Source organism: Chionomys nivalis, chromosome 15 (genome assembly GCF_950005125.1).
Source record: "Chionomys nivalis chromosome 15, mChiNiv1.1, whole genome shotgun sequence".
Lineage (NCBI taxonomy): Eukaryota > Metazoa > Chordata > Mammalia > Rodentia > Cricetidae > Chionomys > Chionomys nivalis.
In genome coordinates this window covers 11,381,827-11,401,953 of record NC_080100.1, presented here as the reverse complement: position 1 = coordinate 11,401,953, position 20,127 = coordinate 11,381,827, and the positions used below count along the sequence as shown (strand labels likewise).

The 20,127-nt window shown below is 45.5% G+C and overlaps 1 protein-coding gene across 1 annotated transcript in view; it reads left to right on the top strand.

Annotated features, from left to right (window-relative positions):
* Retreg1 (reticulophagy regulator 1) overlaps window positions 1-20,127 on the top strand; it is a 128,702-nt gene that overhangs the window by 20,473 nt on the left and 88,102 nt on the right. The gene's annotated exons all lie outside the window — the stretch shown is intronic.

The window sequence follows — 20,127 nt, the reverse complement described above, 5'->3', positions numbered from 1 at the left end:
TCAGGCCTTCTGTAACAGAAAATGCTTGGAGGCAAGAAGGTGGGATGTGTGGAGACCATGAAAGGCTAGAGAATGGGGAATGAGGAGGAAGTCTGCTAGGTCCCCAGAGAGGTCATCCTGTGGAGAGAATGTAGGGCAGAGAAGGTATGAAGTGACCCTTCCTCCAGGTGGGACTCTGGAATGGCCGCCGACATCCCACCAAGTCTCAGGCCCACAAGGGACCTGTGTGAGTCCCCAGCACTTTTGGAGGGTGCTCACATTCAGTAGAGAAAGGTAATGTACTTTCATGGCTCCCAGGTTTAGGGCTTGTCATTTGGGCATTAATAGAGTTGGGCTTTAGTGGAAGACACAGTGAGAAACCAGTGATTGATAATACTGTATCTCACAGCCAGTGTGTAAGTGCTTATGTTAGTTGTTTTAGGCAGCTTACCCAATATGTGTAATGACTGAATGAGAAGTCTTAAGGATCAGTATTAGTACACTCAGTTAAGGGGTGACCCCAAGGACCAGAGACGTTAAGAGCCTTGCCAAGGGTCCATAGCTTATGTGTAGTGAAGATGGGTTTATAGTGCTTGTCCTTGACTTTTGGGGGTACTCTGTATATCCATTGCCACTGGCCAGCCTGCTGGTCGGTCTTCTTTGTTGTCTTGTTAAAGGTGCCTTTGTCTGTGCTTGGTCTAGCTGCTGGCTGCAGCTTCTCATGTTGAGGGAAGCAGACATCAGGTGAACATTTGTGTTCTAATTTCTCACTCTTTAAGTCTTCAGGGCAAACTTAAAGCATTTCTCTTCTGTCTTTTGTCATCCATCGTCCAGGTGGAGGGACACACATATGGGTGTGGTGACCCTGGAGTTATGCAGGAAGGCCACCCTGGTTTGTGATTTTTTTTTTTTTTAATTTACTGAGTTGTGCCCTGAGGGGACCAAAGTCAGACCTGGCAACTGAGCTGTCTTTTTGTGAACTTTATGTGATTCTAGAATAGGTTGTGCCTGAATGACCCAGAAGGTAGAGAGAAAGAAAGTCATGCCAGATCTTGGTTGGTTGTACAACATTCAGAACAAATAGCCCACTGTCATTGTCCAGGATGCATTGAGTAGAGCGAAGGTCATTGCTGCTTATATTCTAGGCTTGGTTTGAAACTTAGGGCCACAAAGGAGCCATTTTACCCTTCTGGACTTCCAAATGCCACCCTGGCATTTTAGGTTCGTTTGCCAAACTGGGTAGCTGAGTGAAATATATCTGAAATAAAGAGATTTCTGCCAAGGAATCACAGACATCCTGGGATATCCTGCAGCCCATCTAGCTCTCCAAGGGCACCAGCTTGCTTCCAGTGTCCCCACACCTGGGAGCTCTCACTCCTATGAACTAGTTGCACGAGCTCTGACCTAGTAACGTGGGTTGTTTGGTTGGCAATTAACCCTTTCATCAGAAAGCCTCTCTGTGATGAAATGAAGGGAAAGGGAATCCTTGTTTTGGTGTATTGATGAGGAAACAGTCCCGACATCCCACAGGAAGCCATTGACAACATGACCCATGTCAGAATCTCCAGTCCCTCTGTAGATTGTGCTGCGAAATGAAATGTTGAACCGGGGGATGCAATGAAACTCAGGAAGCAGGGTAAGAACGTTCTAGAGAACGCAGATCGCTGGTTATGTCTGCGGATCTGTGTGGGAACTTGACTGTGTCGAGCCAACTGTGTCTTTGGGACCTCTTTGTTTGTGTGGGTTTTAAAAGAAACATTTTTATTAGCACATATTTATTATATGTACTAATGCATTTTCGTACATGTTTGTAAAATATTTTGATCATATTTGTCTCTCATTACTTTCCCCAACTCTTTTCCACTCCTGTTATAATATTTCCCTCTTCCCCAGCTAACCCCTCTTCTATGTTCATATTTTTTGAATGACTTAGTGAGTTTCATTAGGGATGCTTACAAGAGCACAGACAACTTTGGAGCTTTTTGAGGGTCTAGAGTGGATGTGCTCACAGATGTCCTCATATTCACCCAGGGCCTTTTCGCTGTGCCCCTCACGCCTTAGCCATGCACTTGCCCTTCTTGCTTTCCGGACGAATGAATCTGCCTGTTAGAAGTCACACTGATAGATGCTCACAATGGAGGGCATTCTCTTACTCAAAGTATCAATGGCTTGAGTCTGACTCTACTTGAAACAGGACATCGGGCTCGTGGCGTCGTGGCCTTCTTTCGAATGACGAGGGAGGATCCATCCTCAAAAGGCCTTTTGTACAGGAAATTCTTGGCAGCTGAAAACACATTTACCAATCAAAGGAAACATTTTCCTGATCTAATTATGGATTTATATTGGTGTTTACTGAAGCAGCTTGAAGGCCTGTTAACGTGGACACGGTCACTTTGATGGCTCTCTTAGCCATCAAAGTACAGCTTAAGGAAATCTTCGTAATAGAATATTCGTTCCTTCTCATGCAGCCCTTTCTCAGTTATTACATGTCATGTGAAGTCCATGGGTCTTGCGAGAGTGTCCACCTCACAGCCTGCAGGGCCACACACAGCCCAGGATAGCTCTGAATGTGTCCCACTACAAAATTGCAGGCTTATTTGAAACATTATGAGATATATTTATAGTTCTTCTGTAACTTGACTGTGGCGTTGGTGAGTAATAGTTCTTCTTTGTCAACGTGACCCAGAAAAATCAAAAGGTTGGACACACTTACATGTGCCCATATGCACCGAGGACCTGAAGACTTTGACCTTTCCTTTAGAATCAAAACCAGAATTAGAACAAAGACCAAAGACCAAAGGAGCCACTGTGCATGAGCTGTAACCGCTGTGGCTTTGCCCACAGCCAGAACTTGGTGTGGAAATTAAACTGTGAGTCAGAGATGGCTTCATGTCTGGGAACCATTTGCTCATCAGCTCCACAAAATCCTAATGCATCTTTTCCTGCGGGGGAAATGGCTCCTCAGCTGAAGGAGGGACATTATAGGGACATTATTCCTGCAACTTGATGGGCATCGCTAGGGATACTGACTGTGCACATCTTCATCTTTTGAGGAATGAATGTTTGTCATATTGGTTTACTTTGAATTGAACTTCAAAATACCTTCAGAGTAAATTGAAAATAGGAGGCATCATTTTTATAATGCACGATGGGAATTTTTAGTGTGAGAATTTTAGCCTCTTTTTCACTGTTTATGAAAAATAGACAAATTTTCATCCTTTTATTATACAAATTGTCTGAATACTTAGAGACAGTAGTGAATTCCAGTTTGGGCTCAGGAGCTCAGTGTGTTAGACCATGTACTTAAATATGATTCAGAGGGAATAAAGGTGCAATTTCAGGATTGCTTTTGTGTTCTTTTAAATCCACTAGTGTTAGAGAACAACAGTACCTTTCAGTAATCAAAAAGGGAATTGAACCTCAGGAGAGATTATTTAATTAGTTAGCTTTGGTTGTTTGATACAGGGTTACATAGAGATGAGTCTGGTCTCGATTTTCCTATGTAACCAAGGCCTCCCGTGAACTTCATCCTCTTACATTTAACTCCCGAATGTTGAGATTATCAGCACATGCCTGCTTTGTTTTTAAGAGTATCACTGATGATAGTCAGGTTTCACGCATGTGTTGGTGCCCTGTGTGACTCAGGTACTGCAGCTGCCCAGCAAAGATCTGTGTGAGTTTGGCTTCCAAGACCACAGTGCAGCCCATCCTCGCTGCATTGCTTTGCTGCATTCAAGAGTGTGAGTATTGAGCATCCGCGATCCTAGGGCGCCCGTCTGATGTTAATTGAGTCAATCATTTGGCAGTTGTCGAATGAGCCCCAACCCCAAGCAAGGGGCCTTGAGTGCTGCTCTGGGTAAGGCAGTACCTAAAGCTGGGAGATGCTGGGAAGCAGGCAGGAGTGGGCCCATCCCGTGTTTGAAATGGAGGAGGTGGTGAAGAAATGAACAGGGAGATAGATAGGCATGCAGGCGGGAACCATGATGAGGACTGTGGAAGGGGAAGGGGTGCACATTCCTCTGGGGAGCAGTGCGTGTCTGATTTGATGGCAGCCTGCCAAGGAGCCCGGCTGTGTCACCGTGGAGTGTAACCACCATGTGCACTTGATTGAGTCAGGAACTACCAGCTGTGCCTAGGTCAGGCTTTGCTGCGTGGTTGGTTGCCTCTTGCCAGAGAGCCTGTTTTCTTTTTCTTTTTTTTTTCTTTCTTTTATTTTTTTTCTCAAGATACAGTTTTTCTATGTAACAGTCCTGGCTGGAACTCACTTTGTAGACCAGGCTGGCCTCAAACTCACTGAAATCTGCCTGCCTCTGCCTCCTGAGGTGGACTTGAAAGGCGTGCACCACCACTGCCCAGTGAGCCTGGGTTTTTATTCATCAGTCAGGAGGGTCAATTCTTTCTGGATATCTGGATTTTAAATTCAGATATAACAGACATTATGATTGGGTTGTCTTCAACAAACCCTGCAAAAGCACACATTTGCCTCTCCTCCTCTTCTCGTCTGCCGGAAATGAAAGCTTGAGCTGGGAATGCAGACCCCAGGTCTTCCACACTGACTGCGGTTGGAAGCCATTCGTAGTTGATTGAGGCGTCTTCCTTTCATGTTCGGGTTTGATGTGAAATGTTACAAACGGAAGGAAGCTGTGCTGCTCAGCTGGGGAGCTTAAGGAAAAGCTGTCCTCTGCCCTCTTTACCTATTCTTCTATTCTTACTCTGTACCTTGTGTTTCCTGGGCTCTGTTTCTCTTGTTCGCAAAGTTAATACGGTCTGGCGATCTCAGGTGGAATTACCAGGAGAGACATATGTTTTCCATTGGAGCTTGGGGACGACTGGCGTTGAGGGAGGGCTTTGTCTCCCTTGTTTAATTAGGGAGTTGTTAGGGTTGTTTGTTCCGCTGTGCAGTGCACATGTGTGCACACAAAGGGAGCAGAGAATAAGCGAACCTGCTGTGTCGAGGCGCCACCGTGGCACACCCATGTGGGTTCTCAACGCTGTTTATTGGAGGGGTGGCTTTGCTCCCTCTTGTTACACTTTTAATCATTTCTCTTGTCTTTCTACTTAGTCACTGCTCTTTGTCAAGAAGCAAAGAACCCAGAAGCTAGCAGATTCACTGTGGAGGAGTCGGTGTGGAGCTGCTCTCTCCATCCCTCTGGCTCACAAATGTTCGGAGAGCCTGAGGTTGTCTGAGCCGTGCTCGGACTCTAGGGTTGCTCTGCTTTGTTTGTGGGTTCCTTTCTACAGAGCCGAGGCAGGAACAGTTTCCCTCGTTAGCTTGACTTCGCTTCCTATGCAGTTAAGAATACACCCCGCTAATAATGCTGTCTCAAGTTCGCGCCTCGAAGGGGGCATTTCAGCTCAGGGTTTGAATTCTTGTGGGCCACACTTTTAAGAGTCATCTTCATTTCTGTGGTTGAATTTTCCATTGCCTAGCATTTATATGTTTTGTGTTTATGCTGTGTAGTAGATATTTAAGCTCTCTAAATTATTGTTTGGTCAGAGGAATGGTAGCAATGAATGCTCCTGGAGGCAGGCAAATTATGTGCATGCATACATGTGCGTGTGAGCACGTGCGTGCGCATGTGTTTCTGTTTAGGAGATTCTGGAAAGAGGTGAACTATCTTCCAGCAAGATGAGTTCAACTCAGTGACCCATGTTTCTGAGTCGCCGTTTTATTATTTGTAAATAAAAATGAAAACAAAAAACCCCAAACCAAACCAAACACAAACAAACAAACAAAAAACCCCAAAGAACACATAAGAGACACCCTACAGAGAAACGGCGAAGCCCTGGTGGTTAACCCTCCTCACAACTGCAGCCCACCCTGTGGTCATAGTTTACTTCAAAGGTGGGGTCCACCTGAGGGTGACACCTCCAGCCCAAAGCAGGGCAGTGGCCTTGCCATGTGGTACTTCAGCTTATCCTGGTTTCCTGCTTCAAGATGTGTCGTTACACCTCCTCCTAGTCTGTGCTTTGGAGCCTTTTACTGAGGGTTATTTTTAGAATCATGAACTGTGAAGTGGGACATTAGAATGTGATCTCAAACCCAGATACCCGCCCACCCGCAGAAAGCCCCGCTCTGCAGCCTACTGTACGTGGAGGGGGAGATTCCATTTCTGCTGTGCAGGCTTGTGGTTAGGCGGTGATTGCTGAAGTGGAGCCGGAACCCTGCGAGCGTGCACACTGTCTCTGTCAGAGTGGATAGCATGGCCCGTGTGGGTATGGGGCCCTGGAGAGTTAACAGCAACTGGGAGAGAGTTATTCTTAGCCCAGGTTACCCTTAAAGTACAATGTTCCAGAAATCCAGAGTATATGAAGATTAGAGATGTGAGACCCGGGAAGCAGCTGCCAGAGCTGTCCGGGTTTCTCCCTTCTTCCTTACACTTTTCTGTTGTTCTCTCTCCTCTCCCCACCCACTCTGGTTTTCAGACAGGGTTTCTTGGTGTAGCCCTGACTATCCTGGAATTCATTCTGTAGACCAGGCTGGACTTGAACTCACAAAGATCTGCCTGTTTTTGCTTTTCAAATGCTAGGGTTAAAAGCACACTCCACACTCTCCCAGCCTCTTTTTTTTTAATTAAAAAAATTTAAATGTTGTGGTGATTTTAAGCCATTTTTAAAATCACATGCATTCATTGTACATGGTGCTGTGCTCCATGAGGACAGTTTACATCACACACATTCATGGTACATGGCGCTGTGCTCCATGAGGACAGTTTAAATCACACGCATTCATGGTACAATGGTACATGGCGCTGTGCTCCATGAGGACAGTTTACAACACACGCATTCATGGTACATGGCGCTGTGCTCCATGAGGGCAGTTTACATCACACGCATTCATGGTACATGGTGCTGTTTCACACAAGTGTACATTGCTCGTCTTTTAACTTGACCCGTAGGGAGGAGAAGGAACTGCCTTCCTTCCTGGGATGAGGTAACAGTCTCTGGCCTTGAGGAAGGCCTGCATCAAACACCATCTGTAATGTGGCCATCGGCATCAAGTAGCCATTCCTGATGCATAGTATAGTGACCAGTATCTGTCTCTGTTAACTCCTTCTTAGGCTGGGTCGTGCTCTGTCCAGCTGCTCTGAAATTGAGCACCAAGGTCTCCTCTTCCATCCGGCAATGAGAGGGTGTCCATTGAACATGCCATGCTCCTTCTGTGTTGTTTTAGATGTTACTTTCACCTTGTGTTAGTGGGGACAGCTGTTCTCACAGGGATTGGCTTCAGTTTTGAATTACTTATCGTAGGGCTGGCTTGCCAGGTCATCATGATACTGTGTTGTGCATTTGGTGAGAAGTACCCACGTCTGGTTTTGATGAATGGTTTCTTGAAGCTTTTTTTAAGAAAAAAAAAAAAAAGGATGTTTTCCAGAGCAGCTACTGGATATGTTCCTGATATTAAAGGCTGTCTGTGAACCTCATCCACCCAAGGGTGCTGTGATCCTCGACAGAGGGCTATGTTCACAGTGTGACCAGGCCAGTTCTTCCGAGAACTATACATTTAGGACACTTGATTGTGGCCTTCACATAAGTGGTCTTCCAGATGAGAGGGTTCTCTCTTCCATATATTTTATCTTCAGTTTTGGAAACAAGTTAGACAGTTGCTTCTCTTTGTGGCATACATTCATTTGGATGCTGAGTAGGATGACATAGAGCTAACTGTCTAACCCTAAGTAGGCCAGAACAGTGTGTAAATGAGAGGATTAGGGCCTCTGGTCTTAAGCCTTCTCTTTGGCATAGCTTTATGTGCCTTGTTCAGATCATTTAGCCTCGTTTTCAGGATAGCAGCCTAAGAGAATGCTTGGGAAGAGATGGATGGTCCCTCAACACAGTGGGCAACAATGGAACTGAAGCAGATCTTGGAGCAAGTAGTTGAATGTCCAAAGGTTTGGTGTCATGAACTGAACCGTATCCTTCCAAATTGCAGACACCGAAGTCCAAACTCACAGTACACCCATAGGCATGTGGCTGACTGTGTATTTAGAGACAGGAATTTTAGGGAGATTAATAAGGTTAAATTAGGCTATATGGGTGCCATCATCAAGAGCAAGATTCCAAGGAGTGGGGACAAAGGCCCCATGAGGACACCACAGGAAAGTATGCGTCTGCAAACCAAGAGAGAGACTGTAGAACAAACTAAGTCACTGATAACTTGATCTTGGGTTTCTAAATTCCCAAACTACAAGAAAATGCATTTTAAAGCCCTACCCGTTAAGTTTATCATCCAGGACTCAAGAGATGGAAAAGCATCGAGTTCTGGAAGTGAAAGTTGTGGTACCAGATGGGGAAGGAAGGTTCGGGCCAAATGAAACCTTAGTGTTGAGTCTACAGACTTGGCAAGGAAGGCTATTAACAGAGGTCAATGACCTTGACAGTAGGTTATTAGGATCTGATCAAGCTTCAGTTTCCTAGAAATGGGTTATCTAGATCTTGGTAACCAGGAGCCCCCTCCTCCAGAACCCCGAGAAGTAAGCTCTGTTATTGATGAGCCACCTAGGCAATGGTGTTCTGCTGCAGTAGCCAGAAAGGACCTGAGAAGCCAGTCTCAGAAGGAAGAAGCCCCAGAGCTGTGTTTGGCATTTAGTCAGTTACATGGTCTAGAAGGTTTGAGTGGTGGCTCCCTGAGGAGCTTGCTAGCCTGCATGCTCACAGGAGACTGTATGTCTCTCTCCTGTACCCCCTGTTCCAGTCTACCTGACCCAGGTGCTACCCAGGAATCTAGACTGTGAAAAAGTGCTTCAGGTAATTCCAATGATGAAAATGCAGTTTGAGGAAGGATCTTATCACTAGGGACTGAATTTAAACACAAAGACTCTTGGGCAGATGGTGTACTTGTTTCTGAGCTGTACTCGCCTCTGGGCGGCTGGGACTGTCTTGTGCAGGCACATGGCTCCTTGCCTTTTGAACACAACCCCCTATCTATTCATAAAGTTTGCTAATCTAGTTTCATTTTTAAATAAAAAAATCATTTATTTGTGTGTGTGTCTATGTGTGTATACACGTGCGCACACACACCCAATAACTACAAGCGCCCAGGAAGGCTAGTAGAGGGATGGCATCAGATCCCCTGGGGCTATAATTAAGACAGTTGTGAACGACCCTAGTGGGTGGTGGGAACTGAACTCTGATCCTCTTGAAGAGCAGCCAGAGCTCTTAACCCCTGGGCCATCTATCGTCTCTGCCAGATGTTTATTTCTTTTCTTTCCACTTTCCATTCCTCTGGTCCCCCCCTTACCTTACCCCACTCCATGGCAGCCTGTGGTTTTGATTGACATTTTCCTGCCTTTTAGCCCCTCCCTCCATGACTGAATCTGATGGTTAGGATTGAATTTACTAGTAATCCAGCTAGAGCAGGTTGTAGAGATCTTATCTTCCACCTTGGGGAGTTCCTTTTCTTTGTCTTCACTAGGTCACATACAAGGTGCCTGGTAAAATGGTTGGCACTCCAAGGTGCCTTACAACACAGTCCAAAGCTCCACATGACTTGATTTTCCCAGGACCTTTTTGCCGAGTTAGAATGCGAGGTGGTATGCCCAGGGCAGTGTTGTTCACTGCCTTGGATCTGATGTGAGTCCCCTCTAGCCATGCCCTGGCCTCTCCCTTCCTCAGCTCAAGTGCACAAACAGAATGCTGGCTGGCTGCTGTACCTCCCCTGCACCAGTGTGCCATGCTGATGGGGCACATTCCCTGAGCTCACTGGATGGCCACTGCCTGTGTCACCACGGTGAGCCTGTGCCCTCCTCTCTGCAGCAGCTTCGCAGTGATTGTTGCTGCCTAGCATTTTCTGCTTCCTGAGGTCTCTGGAGTCCCTCATCTTCTAGAGGAAGAGCCTGTGCCCCTCCTCCCCCTATTCGGTCTTTTCATCTGTACAAGAATAGCCTCTCAAGAAAATAAAGTTATCTGAGTCTCAATCTGTGATTTGTAATTAAAAATATGACTTGGGCCTGAAGAGATGGCTCAGTTTGTCAATTCCTCAGTGCACATAAGCTGAGGGCCTGGGTTTGGATACCAGCACCCAGCACACACAGGAAACGTCTGGTGTAGCTTGGAAGTCCCAGGACTAGGGCAATGGAGACAAGCAGATCTTTGGCACTCCCTGGCTAGCCAGACTAGCCAAACTGGTGATCTCCAGTTTCAGTGCGAGACCCTAAATATAAGATGAAGGCTAACTGAGGAAGACACTGGTGTTGCCCACTGGACTGCTCACAGCATGTGGATACACGTCCCCCACCACCCCACAGAGAAATTATCACCTTATCTCACTCTGCTTGGTGATTAATCATTTTGAAAATTATTTAAAACATACATTTTATTGGTTTTAAAGAAGTACACCCCCCACCTGGTCAGTACATACACATTTGGCAGTGCTAGGGAACAGAGCTCGGGTCTCAAGCATGCTAGGCGAACACTACCATCGAGCTTCATCTGCACATAGGTTTAAATAAAGCTAAAAACCAGATTCAAGTTATAATTTAGAGTACCAAATTTATTTGGTCTCTCTCTCGCTCGCTCTCTCTTCCCTCAAGGCAGGGTTTCTTTGTGTAATCCTGGCTGTCCTGGAACTCACTCTGTAGGCCTGCCTCTGCCTCCCAAGTGCTCGGATTAAAGGTGTGCACCACCACCTCCCGTTGCCCTTCATTGTATAGATGTGCACGTCTATCATTATATGTAGGTACACATCTCTGCATGAGGGTGTATGCATATTCTTGCAGATTCCCCAGAAGGCCAGGGGAGCTGGAGTTACAGGTGGTTGTGAACCACCTGATGTGGGTGCTTGCAATCAAACTTGGGTCTGAGAGAATAGAAAGAGCTTTGAACCACTGAGCTACCTCCCAAACACCTTTTTTTTTCTCCTCTTAATGGCAATTTAATTTCATGTAGCCTTTTCAGTCACTAATTTTGCAGAATTAATATGGAAGATTGGGGATTTTCTGATATTAAGAAAGGTGGTGCCATGTGCCTAACAGCTGGTAAAATAATCTTTTTCTGGTGGGATGATCTGGACTTTGAATGATGTTTGGTAAATCATTAGGTCCTTGAGGCTTTCCTGCTGCTACCCTTCCCTCCCTCCCTTTCTCCCTGTTTCCCTCTTTCCCCTCCTCCTCCCTCCCTCCTCCCCTACTTCCTTTCCTTGTAGTACTTTGGATGGAACTCAAGGCCTCCTGCATGCTAGGCATTTCCCTACCACTGAGCCACCCTGCCACCCTCCTCCTTAGGATTAGTGCTGCCATAGATGGCCAGAGGTAAAAATGGCCTAGACTGAAGACTGGGTCTGGGTGCAGTCTGGAGTTACATATATTTCAGTGAAGGGAGACAAAGCTCGTCTTTTAGGCCTCTGGTTTGGAAGAGATTCAGAGCGAATGATGGTTTGCAGTTTCTGCACCAGCACCATGAAGGAGTCCAGTGGTCTGTTTACAGACTTTCTTTTAGCTCCCGACACGATTCACCCCATGGTACAAAGTGCGGGAATGGAGGTCAAGTTTTTACACAGGGAAAGAACTAGGCCTGTCCTTTCCATTCATTATTTAAAAAACTATCCTGGCACCCTTTCTGTGTGCGACTCTTCCCTTGGCCTCATAAGACATTTGTTCAATGTGGCCTTGACTTTGCAGAACCCATCATGGAGTAATGAAGACACATAGACTAGCTGAGAAAAGTTTTTGTGCTTAGACACTGAATGGGGTTTACAGAGGGTTTGGTCTGGAGCTTATCCTTTTCATCATCTAAACTGTCCACATTGCCTGAGCTTTATCTCCACTCTCTGGCCAGCCTGGTCATTTGGTTCCTGTGGTCTGTTTCTGTTGACTGAGGTTTTCTGTCCCACCAAGTCCCACATCTGTTTAGTCCCAAAGAAACACACAGATGTCTACATTAATTCTAAACTGGTTGGCCTATTAGCTCAGGCTTCTTATTACTCCTATAGCTTATATTAGCCCATAATTCTTGTGTGTGTTAGCCACGTGGCTTGGTACCTTTTTTGGCGAGGCAGTCACATCTTGCTTCCTCTGTGTCTGGCATCTTCCGTGTCCAGATGAAGACTGTGGACTGACTCCTCTTCCCAGAATTCTCCTATTCTCATTGCCCCACCTCTACTTCCTGCCTGGCTTCGGGCCAATCAGCATTTTATTAAACAAGTACAAGAAACAAATCTTTGCAGGATAAAACCATTGTCCCACAGCACTTCTAGTCTGAGCTAATCGGCCAACCAGTTTAGAATTATTGAAGACTTCTGTGTGATTTCTTTGGGACTTGACAACTGCGGGAACCAGGCAGGACGGAAACCTCAGTCAATATGTCTCTACTTTCTGGACAGCCTGGTCATTCAGCTGTGACTTTATTCCAAGTCTCTGCAGCCACACACAGAACCCATGGGTGTGAAATGCTGTAGACATCAATGAAGGGGAGAGGAAGGGCTGTGGTCTGTGCTGGAGTCTGAGTGACCCATGCAGAGCAAATTAGGCTTTTGGGCTATCATTCCCTTGTTGAACATTTGTATGAACATCAAGTGTAGACTAATTTTGCTTACCTAAAGCCTACACTTTGATAGGACTTACCCCCCTGAAATGGAAATAATCTGAACTTTACCCATGCCCTTTATTTACCATGAACAAAGTGTTATCTTTATGTCTTTCTCTGTAACTTTCCCCATTTTTCTTATTTTTATTGGTACTCAAGCATGTGGGTTGGGTTTCATTTTTCCCTATTGAGATTAAACTATCATCACATCATTTTTCCTTTCCCTTTTATCCCTCAAACCCTTCCGTGTACCTGTCCTTGCTCTCTTTCAAATGATGGCCTCTATATAAGTATATAGTTTATATGAAACACATCTAATATATGTCTATATGTAGATGCATAAATATGTATGTTTCTAAATATAAAAATAAATCTGCTCAGTGCATGTAATGTTTTATACACACACACACACACACACACACACACACACACATACCTGCATGCATGCGCATGCTTTCAGAGTTGACCAGTTGGTATTAGAAAATTAACTGGTGTGCTCTTCCCTGGGGAAGACCATTTCTCCTACTCTTGGATTTTCTAGGAGCCTGCAGCTCTTTGTCTAGGTCTGAGGCCTTGTGATCTGTCCCCCGTCCATCTTAGCATGCCCATTGTTGTCCTTGTTTAGCTCATGTTTAGGCTTCATGGGTGGAGCTTCTCTGACATTTCTAGGAGACATGCTCTCACTTCAGACTACTGCTTGCTCTGGCTCTTACTATCTTTATGTCCCTTCTTCTGGAGTGTTCTCTGAGCCTTAGGTGCAAAAGTTATGGGTCTCATTTCTTAAATGACCCAGATAGCTGAACTATCCCAATGATGGCAAGTGGGAAGAGACTGTTGGTTACATGGAAACCATATTCAAATTCAAAATCATGGCGGTGATTCTGTGAGTCAACAAATGAATGAGTGGGCTGGAGATAGGAATGCCAGGAGGGTGCTTGCTTAGCATGCACAAACCTTGGTCTCCTATCCAGCACCAAGCAGGCTAGGAAGGGTGATGCTTGCCTAGAATTCAGGACTGGGGAGGTGGAGGCAGGAGGATCAAAAGTTCAAGGTCACCAACCCTGTCTCAAAAGAGGAGGACAGAATAAAGCAAGGAGACAGACTTATTTAATATAAAAATGAATTAGAGGTGATGTTAGACAAGCATGGTTAGGTAACTACCTGTGGGTGGTGATCATGTGAGTAGTCACTTGGGGGACGTGGCATTCTCATGAAGCTATCGTCATGGTGAGGTGGAAAAGGAGGTCACACCTGATGGAGAGAGAGCACATGTAGTGATTTCTAGAACTGTCCGCTCCAGCAGCAAGCAAACACACAGTATGTCTTTATGAGACCAATGGATGATAACATATGGATAACTTTATAGTTTATATGTGTGTACTTTTCATGTAATGCTTGCCTAAGATATACATGTGTTTGTTGTAATTGTCATACATATTTGCCTCTGTGTCAAAAACATAGAATATCCAGCCAGATAACAGTAATATCCCATGCCAGCTAAAAGAATATGGAACTCCTTAGTAAACAAAATATCCGTTTTAGTGAAGACATGTATGGTCGTTTTTGGGTTATAGTTGTTAATTGGTTGCAGGAAGTTCACTGACCTATAGAAGATGCTCCTGCTTGTTGGAGTTTTAGGCATTGGTGAAAATGATTTTTCTTGATGTTTTTGCTTCTAGTCCCTAGGCTAAACCACATAGACATGAGGACTAAAAGCCTTTGGGAAATGAGCTAGATTCAAGATGAAAAGGCTTGGTTTGACACAGTGAAGGTAAGGCTCATGTCCTACCACTTGGTGCTTGGCCCTGCCTAACCCCTCAGGGAAGCTTGTGTTCTGTTGTCCTTCGAGGAAGTGCGAGCACACAGGACTGTGCTCCACAGTCACAGCCAGGCAATGGCAGTCCTCTTTCCAGAGGTCAGTGTTGCTCATGGGCACAGCAATGGGGCAGAGGCTTCCTGTTAACCAGATCTAGGCCCCTGAGGTGTCCTGGAGGGGAGACCACAGTAGGTTATGGATCTCCCTTTTGTTTGTTGGAGTGACACTAAGCTGGCGGGGGGGCAGGGTCTGTGCTGACTTTGTCAGCCCTGAAGAGGGCCATCATTCTCACTTGGCCTTGGACCTTGATTATGAAGGTCCTGAGTGAGGATGGTGTGTGTCTGGCCACAGACCCTCCCTTGGCATTGCACGTAGTTAGCCTGCTCTTATCATCTTTAGAGCATCCTGTTCTCTGCCACGTTCAAGAATCCACAGACACCATAGGTGATCACAGCATGCTTCTGGGAACTGTGTGACTGAGCACATCAATGATGTCCCTCGGATTCTGCTCCTTGGGAGGGTCTGATGGTGATGAGTTCTTCTGCAGAGGATTGTCGAATATTCCACAGTAGTTCCCTAAGGTAGGCGGTGGAGTAACTCATAGACACCTCAGGATGCAGCAGCTTCAGAGTAAGCTGCTTATGAGAGCCCTTTATGATGGAGTGATTGCGACAGCAATGCAGTGGTAAGCCGGGGGCCTGCTGGACTGCTGAAATGCAGCCTACTAAATGTGGGTCATCCTGCTATTGAGGAGTGGCAGGGCCTGAGTCATGAGCGACACCTGAGATCAATAATATGAATAAGGACAACTGAAATGCAGATAATAAACATGCAGGTGTGGCTAGACAAGGAAACAAATGTGATTGATGTCACCATCAAGGTCTGTCACTGTGAAGGATGGTCTGTGTCAACAAGGACAGATTTAATATACTTAGGTTCAAACAGCATCTGAAAAATAGAACGCTTGGGGTTTTTAACTGTCTATAAATTCAACACAGGCAGCATGCTGATAGAACTATTTTTTTTAAAGGATGTTCTGAAATGAGTTGAAAATGTATGTCCTCTGCAAACCCAGCGTACACATGTTGATGGTAGCTGGGAGTAGGTCTTTCTTGTCAGTCTTTCTGCCAGCCCTCAGATAATAACATGGAGACTTATTATTAATTATGAAACCTAGGCCTTAGCTTAGGCTTCTTCCCAACTAGCTCTTATAACTTAAATTACCTGTTTCTGTTAATCTATGTTCTGCCCCATGGCTCTTTACATCGCTCCATGTCTGACTGGCAAATCCCACACACCTCACATTCTTCCCCTGAGTTCCTTTCTCTTCCCAGAAGCCCCACCTATTCTTCCTGGCTAGTTATTAGCTGTTTAGCTATTTTTTTTTTAAATCAATCATAGCAACACGTCTTCGCACAGTGCACTAATATCCCACAACAGTAGCTTTAGTCCGAATTGCTAACAGCTGGGAGCAACCAAGGTGGGCTTCAGTCGATGAATGGATGAAGGAGCTCATGAAGTGGCAGAAATCGCTCTATCTGAAAAGCAGTTGGCAGAGCGGGAAGGTGGGCCCACAGCCAGGCAGCCTGTGTTCACATCTCAGTGCCACCTCACCTTGTCTTGGAGCCTTAGGCAAGTTTCTGGCCTCTCTTTGCTCATCTGAGTAATGGGGATAATGATCGTGCCTTCCTCATGGTTGGTTTTAGGGATGAGGCAAGCAGCTGAAACCCCTGGAATGGAGCCCTGCCCGTTGCACAGCAGCTATTGTGTTCATCCAGCCACACCCTGCACCAGAGTGGGCAGGGGTCAAGAGCTTAGGGCACACCTCCTGACTCTTAGGTTCCACCTGCTCTCATGTACGTGATAGTCTTCAGCCTGGAGCACGCCTCTCCTTCTCACCTGACTGAAGATGACTTCTTTTGGAAGACAAAGTTTTGAATTCATCATTGCCCTGAAACTTTCTATTTCTTATGCAGTTAGGGGCTCTCTTCTCTGTGCCTACAGCAGCTGGAGTGGTACTTTGGTCCAACAAGGTTATTCACCTCTGTGCTTTCCTGTATTTGTTGGGTAGACCAGAATTCACTGTAACCCCCATCGCTAGCCTGGTGGCTGACACACGCTTAGCTGTGTGAGAGCAATAGTGCTCACCGGCTGCCGAAGGCTGGATGAAACAGGGATGTTGGTCACGTGAGGTGAGATGTATTGAGTAGAGGTACATGATTCCACCTGAAGGGAATCACCGGCTGATGCAGTGAAGGCTCCGTTCTCCTTAGTTGTGCTATGACAGTGACCACATTTTTCAGAGGATACGACATAGCCCCGGCAGCAGGATCACCCAGGCACAGATGATGGGGATGTTTTTTCCATGTAAGGATTAGGTGAAAATTATTTGGTTCAACACAAGATCCGGCTGTCTCACTTGTATTTATCTGGAGGGGTCAGACAGCGTGTCATAGAGATGGCTGCGCATCCATGTTCATCATAGACTTGTTTACAACGGTAACGTTATAGTATCAGCACCTAAGCGCTCCATGGATAGACGGTTAAAGGAAATGTCACCCTCCCACAGCTGTTAAGAACAAAATCATGCTGTTTTAAGGAAAGTTGTAAATGGAGATTATTGCATTAGACAAAACAGTCCCAGAAAGATTTACACGTTTCCCTTCTATGCTAAATCTAAGAAGGAAAGAAAAGGACACGAAAGAAGAAGTGGAAGAGGCATAAGGATAAGCGTGGGGAAACTGGGAGTAGGGATGCAAAGTACCATATACACACGTGTGAAAATGTCATATACATATTATTTCATACAACCAATATACGTGAATTTAAAAGCAGTTTTGTCCATCTACTTTTAAATTAAAATTTGATTTTAGTGGTCCATGAAATAATGTCTGCTGGATGTGACATGGATATTGGGCTCATAGAAGCTGTGGTTATCCATAGAACATGCACAAGACTGAACCTGTCAATCAAGAGGCATTATTCCTCCCTGAGGACTGTTGGCAATTAGTGGTTATTGATGTGTTTGTGTGTGTGTGTGTGTGTGTGATTTTTCAGTAGTCTGGCCCTGAAAAGCAGCCATGCTCCAGTAAATAACTTCTCAGTCATACTCATGCAAGTTTGATAGAATTCACTCATGCATTCTCTCTCTCTCTCTCTCTCTCTCTCTCACACACACACACACACACACACACATGAACACACTTACAGTAGGAGACTGTTTGGGATAAGAGGAGGGTGATGGGAGATGGTAATGGGGTGGAAATAACTAAGATTCTTTATATACACGTATGAAACGGTCAAAGTATAAACAAAACTAATTTTTTATTTCATGAAGTTACAAATTTAAACACCTCATTTTTCTTTGCTTTCAATTTAATTCAAAATATTTATTTTTTTATAAATAGTTTTGTTTCCATACACGATGTTGTGATCGTGTTTGGCCCCCATTGCTGTCGTCCTCCCAACTCAGACTCTTGCTCACCCCTCTGTCTCCCAGCTACACACTTTGCTGCTTTCGTGATTTTTATTTTTGCACGCTGAGTTCTATTGGAGTAGCTTGCATGGACCTGGGCAGGGGTTTTACTGGAGCATGGAGAACTCACCATGCGCTGCACCACGGAGGAAGATGACACCTCCCCCTCCCAGTCTTGGCCAGAGAAGCTTCCGTCTGCACTGCAGAGATTCATCACTGGCTAAGGGCTAAGAATGAGTGGTTTTTGGGTGCTCAGCCCTCTGTGGGACATCTGTAGCATCCCTTTAAGGGGGCACCATGGAAGAGGAGACAGAAAGAATAAGGGGCCGAAGGGCGGGTATGAGTTCTACGAGATAACACGACCATCATGATCATGACGGGCACACAGCAGCTTCAGTTACCCAATCAGGACCTTCTGCAAGTCATCTTAGATAGGCTCCACCCTTTTCTGAGGAGCTGTTGGTGCTTAGTGGTTGACAGCAACACTAGTTTGTGGGTCCAAGTGTGATGATTTAGAAGGCAGACTGGCTACCTGTCATCTCTTTTGTGAATACGGCACACGGTAGCCAACACCTTCAGGAGATTATCGGGGCAATGGCTGGTTTTATTAAAACGTTGATTTATAGTCCTTTGAACACAACATCTAATATTTCCTGTGTGTATTTAGTGTTTGCTTTTGTCAAAGATTAGTATAAGGTTGCCTCAGAGGAACTTGGGAATCACTAGCCATGAAGGAGTAGCTGGCGGGTCAGTAAAGACAACACTGCGGCAGATCGACACGCATTACATGTTTGCAGACTCCTGAGGGTTTAAATAACGCTGGGAAGGAAGAGTGAAATGACCTCGTTCATGATGCACTGGAGGAAACGAGTGAATAAAGAACAGTGGTGAGCATTTGTCCGCCTTGCTTAGGCACTGCATCTTCCATGCGGTTAAAAACATCCGAGTTCTAGGATGGTGAGGGTTACACAGAGAAACCCTGTCTTGAAAAACAACAACAACAAAATCTTTTGAGTTGAGACCCAGCAAGCATAAAGGGCTGTCACCTCTCAAGAACCCCTGAACACACCACCATACACCAAAAAAAGAAAGATCCAAACCTGATAGAACCCTAGATCCAACTGCCAATTATTAAGCTAGCCACAAGGTACAGGAAAATGTTAAGCTGTACCACCAGAATTCAGTGAGCAGCTTCCAGAATCTGGGAGAGTTTGCTGAGAAATGAGTCTGTTTCTTCCACCGTTATAAACTGTGGCATCAGAGAACAGAATCAGCTGTACTTAAAAATCGTGGCAGCAGGGTTAGTGTGAGGGAAGAACACGACCACAGATGCCAGTTTCAGTCGCTAGCATTGTTGGGTCTTCTGTCTGTCTGTCTTTCTCTCTCCGTGGGTCTGCAGAAGTGGCTCTGCAGAGATGAACATGGACAAGGTATGGGATGGTACTGAAGATTAAGGCAAGGGACTTGGGGGGAGGCAGGCAGCAAAATGGTTCAGCCGGTAAAGATGCTCTCCCCAAAAGCCTGGTGACCTGAGTTCAATCCATGTAAAGCCTTCACATGTTGTGACGTGTGTCTTCACACATACACCATACACACAATGATTACAAATACAGATTAAAGCATTCAAACTAGGTAATGTGAAGACGGCTCCATTGGTGAAGTACTTGCTGTACCAGTGTAGGATCTGAGTGTGGGCCCCCAGCACACATGGAAAAGTCAGCGCAGTGGTTTGTACGTGAAATCCCAGTGCTCAGGAAGCAGAGAAAGGAGGGGCCCTCTGGCCAGGCTGCGAGCTGATGAAGCGGTGAACTCCCAGAACCCAGTAAAGTCTGCGTTTCTTTGTATCCAGATAATGAAATGGCTCTCTGGCTGGCTCTGAAGAGGTTTAAACTTGGGTGAACTTTCGCTCTCTGGGGCTCTGCCTCACTCAATAAAGGCCATTTTGCTGACACATGCTAATCTAACACTTGATTGTCAATTGACTGTGGGAGACCCTGTCTCTGGAGAGCGACGGAAGTAGACTTTGATGTCAGACTCTGCCCTGCTTCCTATGTAGAGACGTGCACAGGCACATACACGAACACGTATACATAGATACAGTTCTGAGCACACAGGATTAAAGCGTGGCTTTCCACATAACAGTGGTATTTCAGTTAAAAATATCTTTTGGAAAGATAAATGGCAGCATTTTCAGATTAAATTACTTGTTTGGAATTTACTTCAAGTATTGGGGTGGGGCATGGGGTGAGGATATGGAAGAAATGTGATTATGGGGGCAATTGCTGAAGCTAGCGTAGTAAACACTGACTGCTCTTTTTGTATATGTTTGAAATTTACC